General features: G+C 42.6%; 1 protein-coding gene across 2 annotated transcripts in view; it reads left to right on the top strand.

The window, feature by feature from the left end:
* RIMS2 (regulating synaptic membrane exocytosis 2) overlaps positions 1-16,402 on the top strand; it is a 1,859,827-nt gene that overhangs the window by 1,711,713 nt on the left and 131,712 nt on the right. The window lies entirely within an intron of this gene.

Here is a 16,402-nt window from a genome sequence, read left to right on the forward strand (position 1 = left end):
CGGAAAGAAAAGAAATCGGGTCAGGTAACTGGTTTGACCACGGTACACTCGTTAGGGCCGGGAGTGAGGGAAACCAGTGATAGTGCGTCTTGTGGATTCTATACAATCCGTGAGGTAGGAGTGCACGTGAGGGGAAGGAACGGGAAAGCTTTACAAGGGGCTTTACAACTTTACACACAGGGCTGGTTCCTCCGCCCCACCCAACCCGCCACACTGCCCCATACCTCTTGAAGCCACGCTCCTCCCGTGGGCACGTGGCGGGGGGAAGGGCGGAAACGTTGGCCTCCTGGCGTCTCGGTCCCAGTCTCTTTCTCCTCAGTATCCTTCTGGTATCGCCTTTCTCCGTCTCCGTCTCCGACTCCTACTCCAGCTTCCTCCAGGGAAACGCCGTCCTTCGAGTCTTTCCTACTTCCTCCTTTTGACATTCCGACGCTGACGAGGGGCGGGGACTCTTCCTCTTGGTCCGGGGAGTTAAAGGGGCCGTGTGTGTTGATATCGTCCGGCCAGCCCGACTCCGGTTCTTCGGTCCAAGGGCAGTCTGGTAGCTGTTGGGAAAAGGGGCAAGGTGAGAGTGGGGTGGCGGACCACCAGTCCGTTGGGGTAGTTGTGTCCTGTCCGCACACCCTGTCACAACCCTATACCACCTTATCCCACCCTACACCACTCTACTTCACTCCACGCCACTTTATGCCTCTCCAGTCTACGCCACTCCATTCCTCTCTACTGTATGCAACTCCACGCCGCTCTGCTCCACAGAGCGCCACTTTTCACAACTCTACTTTATGCCACTCTACTCTAGCTCAGACCACTCCACTCTACGCCACTCCATTCTATGCCTTTTCTCTCTATGCCACTCTACTTTGTACCACTCCACCCCACTCTATGCCTTTATACTCTATGGCACTCTACGCTACACTTCTCCACTCTACTCCTTTTTACACCACTCCAGCCTGACACTCGACGCCACTGTGCTCTATGCCACTTTACTCTCTCCCACTCTACTCTATGCCACTCTATGCCACTCTATTTTACAGCACTCCACACCATTCTTTGTCACTCCACTGTTCCCACTCCAATGTACACCACTCAATGCACTCTACCCTATGGCACTCCATCTGTCATTCCACTCTGTGCCACTCCACTCTGTGCCACTGCACTCTACACCACTCCACTCCACACCATTCAATGCCACTCTACTCCACCCTACTCTATGCCACCAGTGGCTGCCAACTACAGAGAGTGGTGGTGCGGGCTAATGGGTGGTGAGTGCGTGCGTGCATGTGAAAATTTACATTAACTAAATTGCAGACATGCATTAAATTATCATTACAAAGTTAAATGTTTCACTTTATAATGGTAATGTAATGAATGTCTGCGATTTAGAGCATGTTAACACATAGACATAAAGTACATTAAAAAAGGAAATAAAATATTCACTTACCTTGCTGCACATCCTCGCTCTGGTCCCTGTGTTCTCCTCTCCTCCAGCGTGGGCCCCACCACGCCCTTAACCAATCTTGGCTCTGCTTTCATGCTGATAACCAGCATGAGAGAAGCACCAGGATTGGATGAAGTGGGCTTTCTCAGCACTCCTAATGGCACTAAAGGCCTGTGTTTGCTCTCAACCAGCTGCCTAAGACAGCTGGGCTGAGAGGTTTAAAGTGGTCTGGCTGGCCGTCGCAAGACAGGCAGCCAAACAGACATGCGCACATTAAATTTAAGTGCCGAACCCACCACTCCTCCCTACTGCTGCCACTCTGCAGTGAGCCGACCCGTCCTGACACTTGGATCAGTGCGCTGGTTAGTGAAAAATAAAATTGTAGTTAATTAACTTTATTACGATTTTATTATTCATCTCTGGGGCATAAGAATATTTTAAATAGTATAGCGACACTCCACCCTGATGAAAGAGTCACTCTCCTATGCCACACTACTCAATGCCACTCCACTCTGCGCCACTCTATTCTATGCTGCTCTACACCACTCCATCCCACTCTACACTAGGTCACTTTATGCTACTCTACTCACTCTACTCTGCTAAACACCTCTTTATGACACTCCACTCTATGCCGTCCTATTTCACTCTACACCATTCTGCTCCATGCCACACTACTCTGTGCCACTCTGTCACTACACTTTACTCTACTCCACTTGGTCACTCCACGCCAATGTACGCTGCTCTATTTCACTCCATGTCACGCTACTGTATGCCACTATATGCACTTTACCCTACGCCACTCCACTCTACACCACTCCACTCTACGTCATTCCACTCTGCACCACTTCACTCTATGCAATCCACCCAATGAACTCAACTCCTCTCTACGCCACTCTACTCCACACTCCTATATACCACTCTGCTCTAAGTCACTCTTCGCCATGCGGCTACCTTTCAGCCATGCTGCTGTACATCATGGCTAAAGAACATTGGCAAAGCCAATAGCTCTCGCATAAGCCAGACCTATTGGTTTTGCCAATACTTGTTTTGTTTGACATATCCGTTCCCCAATTGTAATAAAGACAGTACCCATTTTCCACAAAAAAACTTCTGTTGTTTATCCAGTATAATTGGAGGAGCTTAAACAGTAAAATGAAACCCTTGAAATTTAGCACCTAGACTCTTTTCATGCCAGTGTTCTTCCCAAAGAATTTGAGGGAACTGCCTATCTAGATTAGGCTCTTGATTCTCAGCTCTGGTAATTGGACGCAAGCCAAGGAAGCAAAGTGAAGCAAGCCCATAAACTATAAAGGACTATTGGGTACTAAATGAATGTGATCATGCTTTCCACCCTCTGCAGCTAGCAGTTTCAAATTATGTGGAAATGTAGTACAGGAGCACATCTTGATGTGTGGGTGTGGAGTGTGTTCCATACTATATACACAAGCAATGTTTAATTTGTATTTGTAAAAAAAAGATTTGCCAGTCCCATCCTCACGAGACGGCCGTATGCACTACCCATTGTCCCTGCCAGTGACAGTACCAACACAACTACTAACAATAACACTCGTACAGGAGTGAAAATTCAGACTATTCCATGCCCCCAAAGCAATGAGAATGGCTCGGGCAGCAGCTAATATAGCCCTTTTAAATGATTATTTAATTCATAAACAACTGTTGTGTGCTCATCTTTAACTCAGACAAACAGCTCCACCATGTGCCAGACTGTCATAAGTACCGGTGTTGGCAATTAGATGCCGGGGCGAGCACCCGAAATCAGTGGCTCAAATTAAGCACTGTCAGAAGTTGCATACTTCGCAGCATGTTTGTGTATGCTATGTAGTGAATGCCATACCAAACATAAAAGGGGGTTGACACACCAGCATTTTTTAACACTCACAAACAGCAATTCTAAACAGAGTTGCAAAATAACGGATAACCTACTATGAAAAAGCACTACATAAGAGAGAAATGGAATCCGCCAGTTTGCGCAATCCTTGACCGCTTTCCGAAGTGTTGGTTGTCTGCTTGGAATGGATAGCTGGTGCTACTATAGAACAATGAAATTGCTAGGAAGAAGCTCCTGCATTTGGGTGAAAAGTTGCTTGCTTGAAGATAGAAACATGATTACAAATACATTCGGGTTCTTATGCAACCGATGAGGGCTGCCTCCAAAAGAGCCTTGGACACTCTGCACTGGCTTCCAGTAAGATGTTTAAGGCACTTTGCTTATGCCATCGCATCATCCAGGGCACGGGCCCTTCCTATTTGAGGAATCTTCTCACCTGCTATATGCCCGTACGGCTCCTTAGATCGAGTGGGACTGGCTTGCTGCTAGTACCCAAGGTTAAGAAGACCAGGATGGGAGGTAGGTCCTTCCGACTTCTGGCGGCTCAGAGTTGGAATAAACTTCCTCTGAGCTTCCGGATGGAATCATCCGAGTTGAAGTTTAGGAAAGATCTTAAAACCCATCTGTTTTCCTGCTAATTACGTGTTATTGATTTAGGCCGAGGTTTCTCGGCTTTGCTTCCTCCACTCACCTTAGCGCGGGGACACGCCGGATTGGCATAACCAGGTGCTTTATAAATTATTTTATTATTATTATTATTATTAATGTTGTAGTACATCTTTCTCACTTGCCAGTTGGTTTTTCCCTCAGTAGTCGCACATGGTTCAAATCACAAAGCTCAGTCACATTAGCTGAAATAGCCCTTCTCCTATTAGGCAGCTCTGACCCATTATTAAGGTTATCTCAGAAAGCACATTTATTGTCAGTCACTCAGTCAGACTTTTTTATTCGATTTCCAATAGCAATCATAAAAGCACAGTATAAATATTTAGAATTGTTAAAAATCTTTCGTAAATATATGGGATATCCAAGCGCTGCAAATCCATACATAACCATAAAAAGCCCCTTCTAAAAATCTAGATAAGTAGCAACATACATTACAATGATCTAAAAAGAGCAAAATGAGAATCATCTAATATTAGGACCAAGTGGTTGTGAGTGAACTGTAAGGAGGCTCATCCTAATAACAGCAAACCGACAAAAACCTCAATTTTACGGTCTGCTATGTTGGTAGAAAATGAAGGGGGCACCCAGATCCATTAATCTAATGATCATCATCATCATCATCATCATAAAAACCATTGTATAGTTTGTGTATGCAATCTTGAAAGTCACAGTATTAAGAAAACATATCATTAAAATAACATTGTAACATAGAATTAATATTATTCTAACAAATTAGCAGAATATACCCTGCCAGAAACCGGGGTAAAAAGCAGCTGCCTTTAGGTGAGTTTAATAATTAATAAGGCTGATTTCACTTGATTAAAATTCGAAGGCACAAAGAGAGGTCGAACATACTTGAGTCTTAAAGCTGGGCAGTTAGGACAAAAAAAACACTATGTGTAAAGTGTCTAGAGCAGTAGTCTTATCACATGAGCAGAGAGGGTGATCTGATGGTTTATGCCACCCCGTCAACAGCTGTAGGAACAGCTTTAATCAAATGTACGTTAGCAGCCTTCTTTGCTGAGCTGACATATATAGAGATAAATACATTTTCCATTTTATTTGTGGATTTCATCATCATAAAGTGCTCGTAACTGTCTTTATGTTGGCCCATTTGGAACCTTGCCTCTCTTGTGGTAATCCTAAAGAGCTCATTGACCCAGGCTTTGTCTGCTTTACGGATCAGCTTTGGAGTGCTAAACAACTGAGATTTTCCCAATACCCCTAGAGATGTTTTGACATAGCTTAGCCATGGTATACGATGTCTCAGATCCATATTCATGCAATCAATCACAATCTTTCTATTAAATTCTAGCTCCCTCCTAAGCCATATAGAGAACCAGAAGAGTATTAAATAAAAACTGCTCCCATCTCTTCATGCACAATTTCCTCTAGGACACCCTGGGGAACTCGTAGCAACCTCCTAAAACATTTATTTTCAGCAATTTGTATTGGGCGACATGGTTTATATCACCAGATTTTTGCTTCAAACGCCACGGTCAGGACGCATTTTGCGTTATGGAGATGTAAAATAGATTTCATGTGGCTATGACCGAGGCACTTAGCAAAGGAGTCTATGCCATGTGCTACCCCATTAAAAGATTGTATATCTGCTCTAACCAGAGGTCTCCAATTCAATTGATTATCCTGCAGAATACTCAAATAACAAAGCATATCCGCTTTCCCTTAGAAATTGTCCTTTACATAGTGAGTTTTTGATTCCATGTTTTTTGGGCCTACTGTCGTAGTATAAGACTTAAGATCATTAATTTTCAGCCCTAAATCCTTCATAAACATAGAACAAATGTAATAATGACTGTAAACCGTTTGATGTCCAGGCAATGAACACTGAGTCAACCACGTACATTAATATTGGGACCATTCTAGTTCCCACCATTGGGACGTCCTGGCAGCATTCTCTTAAAAACTGATCTTGCCTATCAATATACCAGATAAAAAGCATGGGGGCAAAAATACAACCCTGTATACTGCCCTTTTTAACAGTTGTTTATTTATTAATCAACAAATAAAGATTACAATTCTGTTCTATTGTCCCCCAGCCTGGCCTGAATACGTATTGGATATTGGACAAAATTTCTTTGCTGTCGGACCAGTCCGCCAATTGTGTTAGGAGATTCCTCCCCATGACCTTAACCTCCGCGTCCATTAATGATATAGGCCGGTAGCATGCTGGGTACTCTCAGTTGCTTTTTTTAAAAATAGGAACAATAATTGATTGTTTCCAGGATGTAGGAATATGACCATGGGCTACGGAATTCAGATGTTGAACGATTAGTGGGGTCCAGAGATCCTTAGATGAGTTAAAAAGATCTCCGGGCACTCCAGCAGGCCCCAGCGCTTCCACTAGTGTAATTCCCTCTATATATTCTCTTACCTCTTCTAATTCAAATGTCTGTAGCGGCCTCCAATAGGGCACTGGATAAAAGCTAGGGACGCAGTCACTGGAATCAATATTTTTAAAATGTGCAACCCAATTCTTAGCTGGGATGGCTTGTCTCATGTCTGATGGGGATATTTAATTGAAAAGAGGTCGGTTCACAATTCTCCAGAAGGCTAGATTATTGCTCTCTTCACACTTTTCCTTTAAATCCTCCCATGGCATTTTTATCAGTTGGCTCTTCCTGTCCTTTTGTGCTTGCACATAATTCCTTCTGGGCACTTTAACTGCCATCATGTTCCTTGGTTTTAATTTAAAGGCCCGCTTTAGGTCCTTATAAACCTTCGTGTAAGACTTGTCAAACCATTTTGGGCCTTCCTCATTAGATTTCAATTTAGTACTGAGGAGAGCTTTCTGTACCTCTCTGCAAATATTGAAGTATGCGTTCAAGATCGCATGGTCTGGAGAGTTGAGGTTTAGACACGCCTCAAAAATCATGACTTCATACCTTGACCAGTTTCCTCAAAAAATCCACGGGGACTCTCCTACTCTAGCATATCCGCTTTTCCTCCTGCTTTAATGTAATGTATTGCTATAAATGTTGTGAGGCTTCTTCCTTAAACCATTCCAGCTAAATTCAGCCAAAAAAGGGTTATAGTCACTAAAATAATTAAACTCTATACAATTCTAAGCCAAAAAAAATAGCAAGCAGGTGTATATTGCTTGATAATGCCAATTAATTATATGCAAAACGTTTTTTCCAGTTCAAGGTAAACGAGGTACGGGCACAGGCTTACATTAACCAGTGTATAATGTTAATTCCGTGTCCAGCCCGGCCTCCTTCGGCCCCTGACGGCCACAGATGTCCCGCCCTTTGCCCGGGCTTAGCCCGGCGTCGCTCACACGCGTCCCACGACGCGGGAGCCCCAGCGTTCTTTTAGGCGCCACCTGTTGCGAAATGGGCGTTTGGGCGGCGTCCAGCTGCAGGGACCCCTGGAGATGTTGTCTCCCCCCCCCTCGGCCTTGCACTAGATCGAAAGGCAGCGGCAGCAGGGGAGACCGGCGTTGCGCGTCCTCGCGCCTCAACTGACCCCCAAAGTGCCTCCAAAGTTCCACAGGCAGCAATCAAGCAGAAAAAGCACCCAAGTAAGTTTCTGCGTAGAGCACCCGCTCCACCGCAGCTCCGGCTTTCTTTTAGGCGCCACCTGGCACAAAATGGGCATGTGGGCGGCGGCCAGCCGCAGGGACCCCTGGGAGATGTAGTTTCTCCCCTCGGCAGCCGCGCACAAGATCGCAAAAGGCAGCGGCAGCGGAGGAGACCAGCGTTGCACGTCCTCACGCCTCAACTGACCCCCAAAGTGCCTCCAAAGATCCACGGGCAGCAAGCAAGCAGGAAAAGCACACAAGTAAGTTTCTGCGTAGTTGATGACTCAAGCGAAATAGAAAGGCAAGCAACAGTGAAGACGGCAGAATAACATGGCTAACACATGGCTAAGGCAAATGGATGTCACAAACAAAATGGCTTCAGCTGTGATTTCCAATCTCTGGAGCCTTAAAGGCACAGATACTGTGTTAAACTCACATAATAGTAGCATATGAGGCTACACTGTCCTACTATCCTTCATCTCTTACTTTTACAGAAAAGGGTTTGTGAAAAAGATTGGAGATGTTTTGTAAAAACAATTACCTCAAATTATACATTTATGTGGGTACATTGACTCCTTTTTTAAGTTCAACATGAAGAATTTCACCACTGTAGCCTGTTTTCTAGTTTGCATATTGTGTTCCTTTTTAAGTGTTTCTGCAGGCCTCTCTGAAGAAAGTTTTTTTTCAAATCATAACAGTTGTTCAGTGTTTATATTGCCCTGTGTATTTTGGATTTTACTACTACTTTGTTGGGAAGAAGATTCCACTTTTGTTCAACAGTTTTGACAATACCTTATCACTGGATGTACTGAGCACAGATACAATATAATCCCGTGGGCTAGCATTGACTTCTCTGCCTGGAGTTGTTTATTGTCAGAGCTCACTTTCTTGTTGCCAAGGTTGGTATTTCATGACTTATGGTGCAGGGGCATTTTCTAATCTATATAATCTATTTAAATAGCTTCTTATGCCTTCTCAACTTTATATGCAAGTTTGCTGTTTGAGGCCCGAGCCAATAGATTCAGTGTACACTATGGGGTCTCAATTAGGATCTTAGCTTCCTGAGCCTGTTAGATAATGTAAACTATATATGGCGTGGAAGTTGAGTTTCTGAGTTCTGTGCAGTTTACCAAGCAAAGTATTCTAAGTACAATCTAAGTAATATTGTGCAAGATGAAAATCTAATAGGAGCAATGGAAAATTGAAAGGAAGTGAGGGATATAAGTGATGGGAGAAGCATTATATATTTTAAAAATGATATGAGGCCATGTCACTTTGCTCACCTGTTCTTTGAATTATCTGTAAAACGTTTGACTCTTTTGGCAAATCTCTTTGAAGAATTGAGCTGTAAAAAGACACCATGTTACATCTTTATTAAATTGTTTCGTGCTATAGGTGAGAACTGTTCCGAAACTCCTTTGGAGAACGGCAGGCTCTTTTGACAGGCACACATTAGAATATTTTGAGAATGCAGCTAAATAACTGTAAAACCTATGGATTTTTATCCTATTTCTTTGCAGTATTTTATGTGGGGTGGTGGGAAGATTAGGATCGGGATTTCAGACTAACCCAATGCAATATGACATTGACTTCTAAATTAATACTTCACCACTGTTCAATAGCTAGGAATATGTGTGTAGAATCTTGAATCAAGCTCTCCTTGGGCCTGAGTTAGAGTTTATTGAATGGAGTAATGTCTGTCAGAGCAATGGAGTAAATTAGTCCCTCACCCTTACTCACTTGCCCTGATGGACATCCAACTCAACCCCCCAAATTTAGAGTTGCCCAGTGGCCATGCCCACATATCTTAACATTGGCAGGAACCACCATCATGTACATGCCATCACAGCGGTTCCTTAAATGTAAACATTTAACTGATGACGCCATCAAACATGAAGGTTTATATTTTTCAAATGCAAACTCCCAAAGTTTAAAGTAAAACTAGTAAAATCCACACCATGGGAGAATTATCCCATTGTGTGGGGGCAATTTTTTTTATTTTTACCTGGCGGTGATAAACAGTTAAAAAAACCAAAAAAGCATCCTACTGCCCACTCTAAATTGGGCCAATGGTCAGTTGGCTAACTTCTGACAGCCCATACTCCATCGGCCACCTGAGGAGTATGTTATCGACATACTGTTAGTACATCCAACTTTAAATTGGCCAGGCTTACTATAAGTTTCGTGAAGAGGGTACTCTATCATCAATGTGACAGAGTAGCCTCTCTGCCAGAATCTAAATAAACCCCCTTGTTTAGAGGAGACAGCCAAGAGGTCGGTGAGGTCAGACTTAGCAAAGGCTAGTTGGATGGATTTTGTAACACTTTTATTTCTAGCTCCTGAATACTTAGCAAGCCAGCTGCAAGACTAATATCACTATCATGGCTGGCTTTAGTGCTAGTGGTGCCGGGTGCAACATTCTGCCCCCAAAAGATGACCTTCTCCACAGATTCCCTCACTACCGCTCTCTAACAGTGCCCCTCATCTCACCACATAGCCCCTCTCTCACAGGTATTTCATTTGTTTTATTGTTCTACTCATACCTGTTTAGGGTTTAGCACTTTACATCTATCACATACATTATGCAGAGACAATGAGTCATATGCGTGTAAATCAGAGTAGAAGAAATATTACATAAAGCAAAAGGGGACTACAAAGTGTAGGAGTCACATATCACCCATACAGGTAGGCAGTATATATTGAGAGTGTTTGGTCTGGAGAAGCGCAAACTCACAATTTAAAATGTAACACAGTGGTTGGAGTTGGCTTTAAAAAAAAATGTCTTTCTATCTAAACTAACCTTTTTTGCAACATTAGGATACTGAAAGACTGGGGGAAAACATAGAATTCCAGCCTATGCCTTGCAGTTTGTGTGCAGCTCTTTGGTGATAGGTATATATATAGTAATATAGCGCACTGTGCAATATTACGTTTGTAACTTATGAACTGTAAGTAACCAAAGGATCTCTCTGACAAAAGAAGCAACTCACTGAGCTAGCTACTTGAATTACAGTTGTGTGGTCTGCATGGTAAACGTGCTAGTATTGCAGTATATGAACCCTCTGTTCTACTTTATGAGTAGTCAAAACTGACTCTAGAAAAACTCCCTCTCTCTTCAGCAGGTACTTCAATCACCAGAGTTATAGTGACATTTTTATTGGTGGCTGGAAATTTGTTGCCACACAAGAAACTCTGCAGCTTTAAGCCAATGAAATATTTCAAAAGACATCTTCCCCGAGCTCGGGGTCAGGTGCGGCTGGACTGGTCACACCACCTTAAACCCGGCCCTGATCAATATTGTCTGTCATTTTTTTATCCCATACTCATTGTATTGAAATGTTCTTTTCATTATGTTAACATCAATAACGCAGCTACGTACCTATGCCACTAGAATTATCATGCTGGCTGAATTTGACGTTTGGATGGGTGCAGTCATTTCTGACTGCATTTGACTAACCTCTAATTTTGTTAGAAAGTCTCTTCTCGGTTGTTTTAATTATTTTAATACAAATTGTTTCTTATTGGAAACGTATTGCTGGCCATGCTTTCTTGGCTTTGTACGACTCGTTGTAGGAAAACACGCAAAGAAATTAGCACATATGAAATGTATACCTTTGTTGCCCATCTACTTCTTTATTTAATGGAGCCAGGATAGATGCTGCAGTGCATCTGGTGCCAAGGAAATATGCTGCAGTACTGCAGGATATAGGACGGAACAAATAAAAAAGAGTAGCCCTGAATGAGAATCAGTGCTGTCGCAAGTGGAGTGATTTTCTGCCATTCGGAATGCTCTTTCAAATGTAGGCATGCCTTGTCCTCTTCCTTTTAGATAGAATATGTAGTCCTCATCATCATCATCAATATACTTTATTCGATTTTAGAAATAAAATCATAAAATAAAATCATAAAAGTCATACACAGTGTAATACATTAAATACATGATAATATTAACACAAATCACAATTTAGCTTTCTTTAAAACACCAAAAGATACCTTAATAAAAAATAACATACTGTGGGGCAGTTAAGAACTGTAAAAACAATAATTCAGGACTCCCTTGATTGAAATTCATGGGCATCAAAAGGGGGTGTATGGATTTATAGCGCAAATTGTTATATCTAGGGCAAAGTATAACTATGTGCAAAGTATCGAAAATAGAGACATTGTCGCATTCGCATGGAGGCTACATGGAATCCTTAGAACATCCATGATTAGAGGACAAAATCCTTGGGAATAAGTTCAACCTGAAAAAGGTCAATAGTCTTCGATGGCAGCTAGACCTGTCTAAGGTAAGATAAGGCTCCAGACCACTAACAGTTTTCACCAGCATCACATGGCATACTGAATGTTTGTTCAGGGCTAGGGCCTCATGTTCTTCTACCATCTTGCCTCTAAACACTTGTTTAACCCATAGGTATTCAATTTTTTGGGGTCAGTATAAAACTCAAGTCTCCCTAAAGTTTTCATGTTGGTGAAGACATAATTCAACCAGGGAATTTGTAATGAGTTGTTCAGATCCATGCAATCTTGCACAATCAGTCTGTTAAGACTCAACTCAAACCGAGAGCCAAAGCAACAAAACGCATAAAGTTATAAAATCTACAACATAGCTTATGCCCAACTCTTCGTGGACTACCTCAGAGGAGGTACATTGTGGAACCCCTAAGAGCCCCATCATATGTAGTCGTTTACTTCCCAAACCGGACTTGGACTCAACCCATCTCAGCTCTTCAAAAAGAGAACTTGATTTTATGCCTCAGAGCTATTTTTTTTTTTAAATGTAAACATTTGTTTAAAATGCTTTAGGTGGTTTGGTTGAATTAATTCCTGTTATGCAGCTTACATCCTGCATCCTCTGTACCACCAGACATTTGTATGCCTACACTGCACTGCTAAAGAAATAATGTGGCAAATGCAGGCGGTGAATTGCCACGGGGCAGAAACACCATGGCAGGGCTAAGTACTAAGGAGTCATCTCCGCAAAGAAAAAATATAAAAAGAGGCAGGTTATGGATGTCGGCATTCACATCCATATCCCAGTCTGCCTAAAAACACAAACCACTGATCTTCCTCACCAACACACAAGAGTGTCACAAAAAGGAAAAATTGGTATACAGGATAATGAGGAAGGGCACAAAACACAGATGGGGATATCACCATGGGGTACATATCCGACCATAAAGTGCGCCTGTGTTTGTCCTGTGATGAGATGTTGACAAATCCTGTTCCTCAATAGTCAACAAGGCTTTGGTAAGTTTACAGACCAATACTATTATAAGACCATAAGATAACAATTCCACCTGTAGCGGGTATTCCGTTCTCCTACAGAACTGTGCATAGAGACCTGGTACTTCGGTGAATTTGGATGGCCCAAAACTCACCTGAGTACCCAAAATCCCCTTACCGAGCTAGCTACAGTCTCATTGGTCATAACAAACTCCCAATGTTTAGACAAACCAGAACATGAACTTAGATTACCTCAGGTATCGTGGAACACATGAACACTCTTTCGTTATATAATCATTTCAAACCAGAACGTGGAGTAAATGAGGACACGTGCATATTTGAAATATTTATTTACTAATGCAGGGTTCTCAAATGCAGTATCTTATATAATACAAGCAAACATATTATAAGCAACAAAGTTATCAGCATAGTTACTAGTCCATAAAAGGCGAATGGTGACAGCATACGAAGATGCTGTAATGAATAGGAATTAACAATACCTAATTCTCACCCTCCCTATTTAGCATAGTATATTTATATCTTTGAAGGTCTCATTTGGGTTTTAGCAGGGCAGGCCCATACCTCAAAACCTCAGTGGCAGAGGATCACATCATCTTCCACCAGCTCTCTGCATGCGAAGCACCATCAAGTGTGTTACGTGTGTGTTCAGCACAACAATATAAAACCCGCCTAGAGCCAGATTTTGGCTGCAGCATGTGTGTTATGTCTATGGAGGTGCGAAGATCAGACCTCACAACAATACTGTGTCGAGTTATCCTTGGAGCCTTCAGCACTCACTGTGCAGACAGTGTACTGAGCAAAACTGATATCAGAGCAATAACATATTATTTCTCAAGTAAATCACGAAGCTCTTCTAGGTTGAAAGCTAAAACAACAATTATGTGTCGTGTGCAAAATGAAACAAAAAGAAAAAATGGTGTTTAAACATTTAATAAGCTCATGCTAACTTAACACAGTATATAGAAAAGAATTAGCTATATGACACCCCCCCCCCCCAATGATCCGAGCACAGTCAAAAATCAAGGTAAGGTAAGACCAGAACAGGGGTATAACATGAAAGCAGAGTTCAATATTAATGAGCTAAGCTAATTTTCAAAAGCATATATGATGACCTACAGTGGCCAAATGAAATGGTCTAAACTTTTCAATACAAGGCCCCTTTAGTTTAAGTCAATAGGCCTGGGGCGTATAAAAAGAATTGTTTGTAAGAAAAAGGCACCTTCCAAAAATACAAACAGGTACGTGCCTAAATAATAAAAGTCTCCAAGGCATCTCAGGATAGGACTGAATATGCAAAGTATGCATCAACAGCCTCCAACATGAAATCACTGTCATCATCCGAAAACAATTCAGCCATCCAATTAAGTAGCGGCAAAGAACATGGGTGCTCCTCCTGCACTGGATCCTCTAGCATCATCAGAGGACAACTCGGTGGGTTCTCAAGAAAGCTCTGTGCCAAGAACTCATGCGCCGCCGCGAGTATGTCCCAATGACCCATTAGTCCATGCATCGCTGCCAAGGCCATAATCCTTTCGCCAGTACAAACCAACTCGTGAGCAACTACGGGGCTCATCAGATGATTAAAATCGACGTCAGGAGACACCATCAAGCAGACACACAAATCAAGGGCCCAGTCGAAATCGCAGCTAAGGCAACGAAACACAGGCTGGACACACATGAAATAGGAAAATCGAAATGATGATCCAAATGCTGTGCTTAAAGTCGCCAGTGGCAGGGTGCCATAGTAATCAAGCATCCGGTTGCGAAACAGTGGCAGGAGGGGCTCTGCGGCTTCTAGCGCAGGACGGGCATCCATGTTTAATAAAACAAAATATCACCAAAACGCCCGCAGCTAATGCTAGCAAAACAGGGAAGGCACCAAACAGACTTAAAAATATAGAATGAAAGAAGGCAGGGATGACTCCAAATATTTTCTCGAATGAAGGCACGAGACCACTGCTAACTATTTTAAAAAAGTGAGCAAGGCCAGAAGTGGAGGAGGCATTAAAGATTTGATGAACCAGCTCGCTGAAATGTAACGGCAAATCAGTATTTAAAAGCGCCTGCACCTCTGTGCGCGTGTTAGCTATGTGAAGGACGAATGTTTCTCGGGCCGAACTCGGGGCCACCTCTTTTTGAGACAAAAGGGCTCTTATTCTACTCATACCATTGAACTCTGCTTTCAAGGTTGGGATGCGCGGCCAGATGGAAACATCTGAATTCCCATGCGCAGGGGGATACAGAACGTTTTTGCAACAGACAACACGTTCTGATACAGTTACCACATAAGCGATACCTTTAATTAACCCACTACACTCTTCGTTATTCATCAGTAAATAACTTCCGTTCACCAGTAATGTGAAAGTGGGAACGATAGCGGGAACCGGAGTGCCTTTCAAAACACAGGCTAAATTAGGCCGGTCCTGATTACAGGAACCATGTAACTGGATGTGCCTGCATATCAATGAATGGTCAGGAGACTCCGTGCACTCTTCCCCATTAAGATACACTTCTTTTTCGTCTTTCAGGCCCCTATATGTGAACGGAAGAGACCATGCCTCGTGGAGGAATGAGCTCCCTAATGGTTCATATCTCCCTATCACAATATATCGCATACAATTAGTAAACTTGTATAAGGCAAATGGTAATGTGATTAATCCGTGGATAAGCCACGTTGCAGCAGTGGCCTCAGCCACAGAGAACGGCAAAGATTCCAACCTCTCAATGTGTAACATGGAAAAGGATGCGTCACGCATTGAAAGCATGCGCTGTTTGTCAGTCAAATTAAATGGGGCAAAGAGGGAGGACACGTTCATGTAATTCCAGGGCATTCTACCCACCTTAAGTGTCTGCAGGGTCCACGCAAATTGCATTACAGAACGCAATTGATTTTGACCATGGTATAACACAGACACTTCATCATTTACAATATCAACCACAGAAGAAACAATATTATTCAACGTGTAAATGCGGGAAGAAAGCATGTTAATACTGTTATCGACAACTGCAAGCACCTTTTCCAAATTAGCTTGATCAATAGCCCTCAGGCGCTTAGCAGCCTCAATTCGCGAAAGTTTCCAGATTCATCCACCGTTTAGATCTACCACTAGCCGGGCCCTTTATGAAATCATTTAAATCGACATTGTCAGTTAACTGGGATAGATGTAGTTTAACTGCAGTTAATGTAGAATGTTGTAGCCAATTCTGATATAATTTGCCTACGGAGTAAGTGGTGACAGTATGATCAGTATCAAAACGGGGATCAGGCCTGACTTGCGTAAAACCTTCAGTTAAACCCAGAAAGCGACGTTGGCAAGAATCAGAGCTTCTGTGCCACATCAGCCAACCCTTCGGAGCCAAACTGGATACATTAAAGGATGAATTATGCAATAATGTTTGCAATTCTCGACTGGAAAACCTTGTGAAATTATTCCAATCAGAATATTCTTCCAAATCAGGAATAGTAGGGGTATTCAATTTTTTTGAAGTAGCAAATCCAAATCATGTTGTCTGGGAAATAGTAGAATTTAAAAGCAACATATGATTTGGGATGAGACATGCACGGTGCAAAGCCTCAGTGCCTTGTACCTGCCAACTTTTAGAACCCCAAACCGATTTAAGGTCAACGGTTTCCTTCCATAGCTCGTAGCCCTCAACA

Source organism: Lissotriton vulgaris, chromosome 4_1 (assembly GCF_964263255.1).
Source record: "Lissotriton vulgaris chromosome 4_1, aLisVul1.2, whole genome shotgun sequence".
Taxonomy (NCBI): Eukaryota; Metazoa; Chordata; class Amphibia; order Caudata; family Salamandridae; genus Lissotriton; species Lissotriton vulgaris.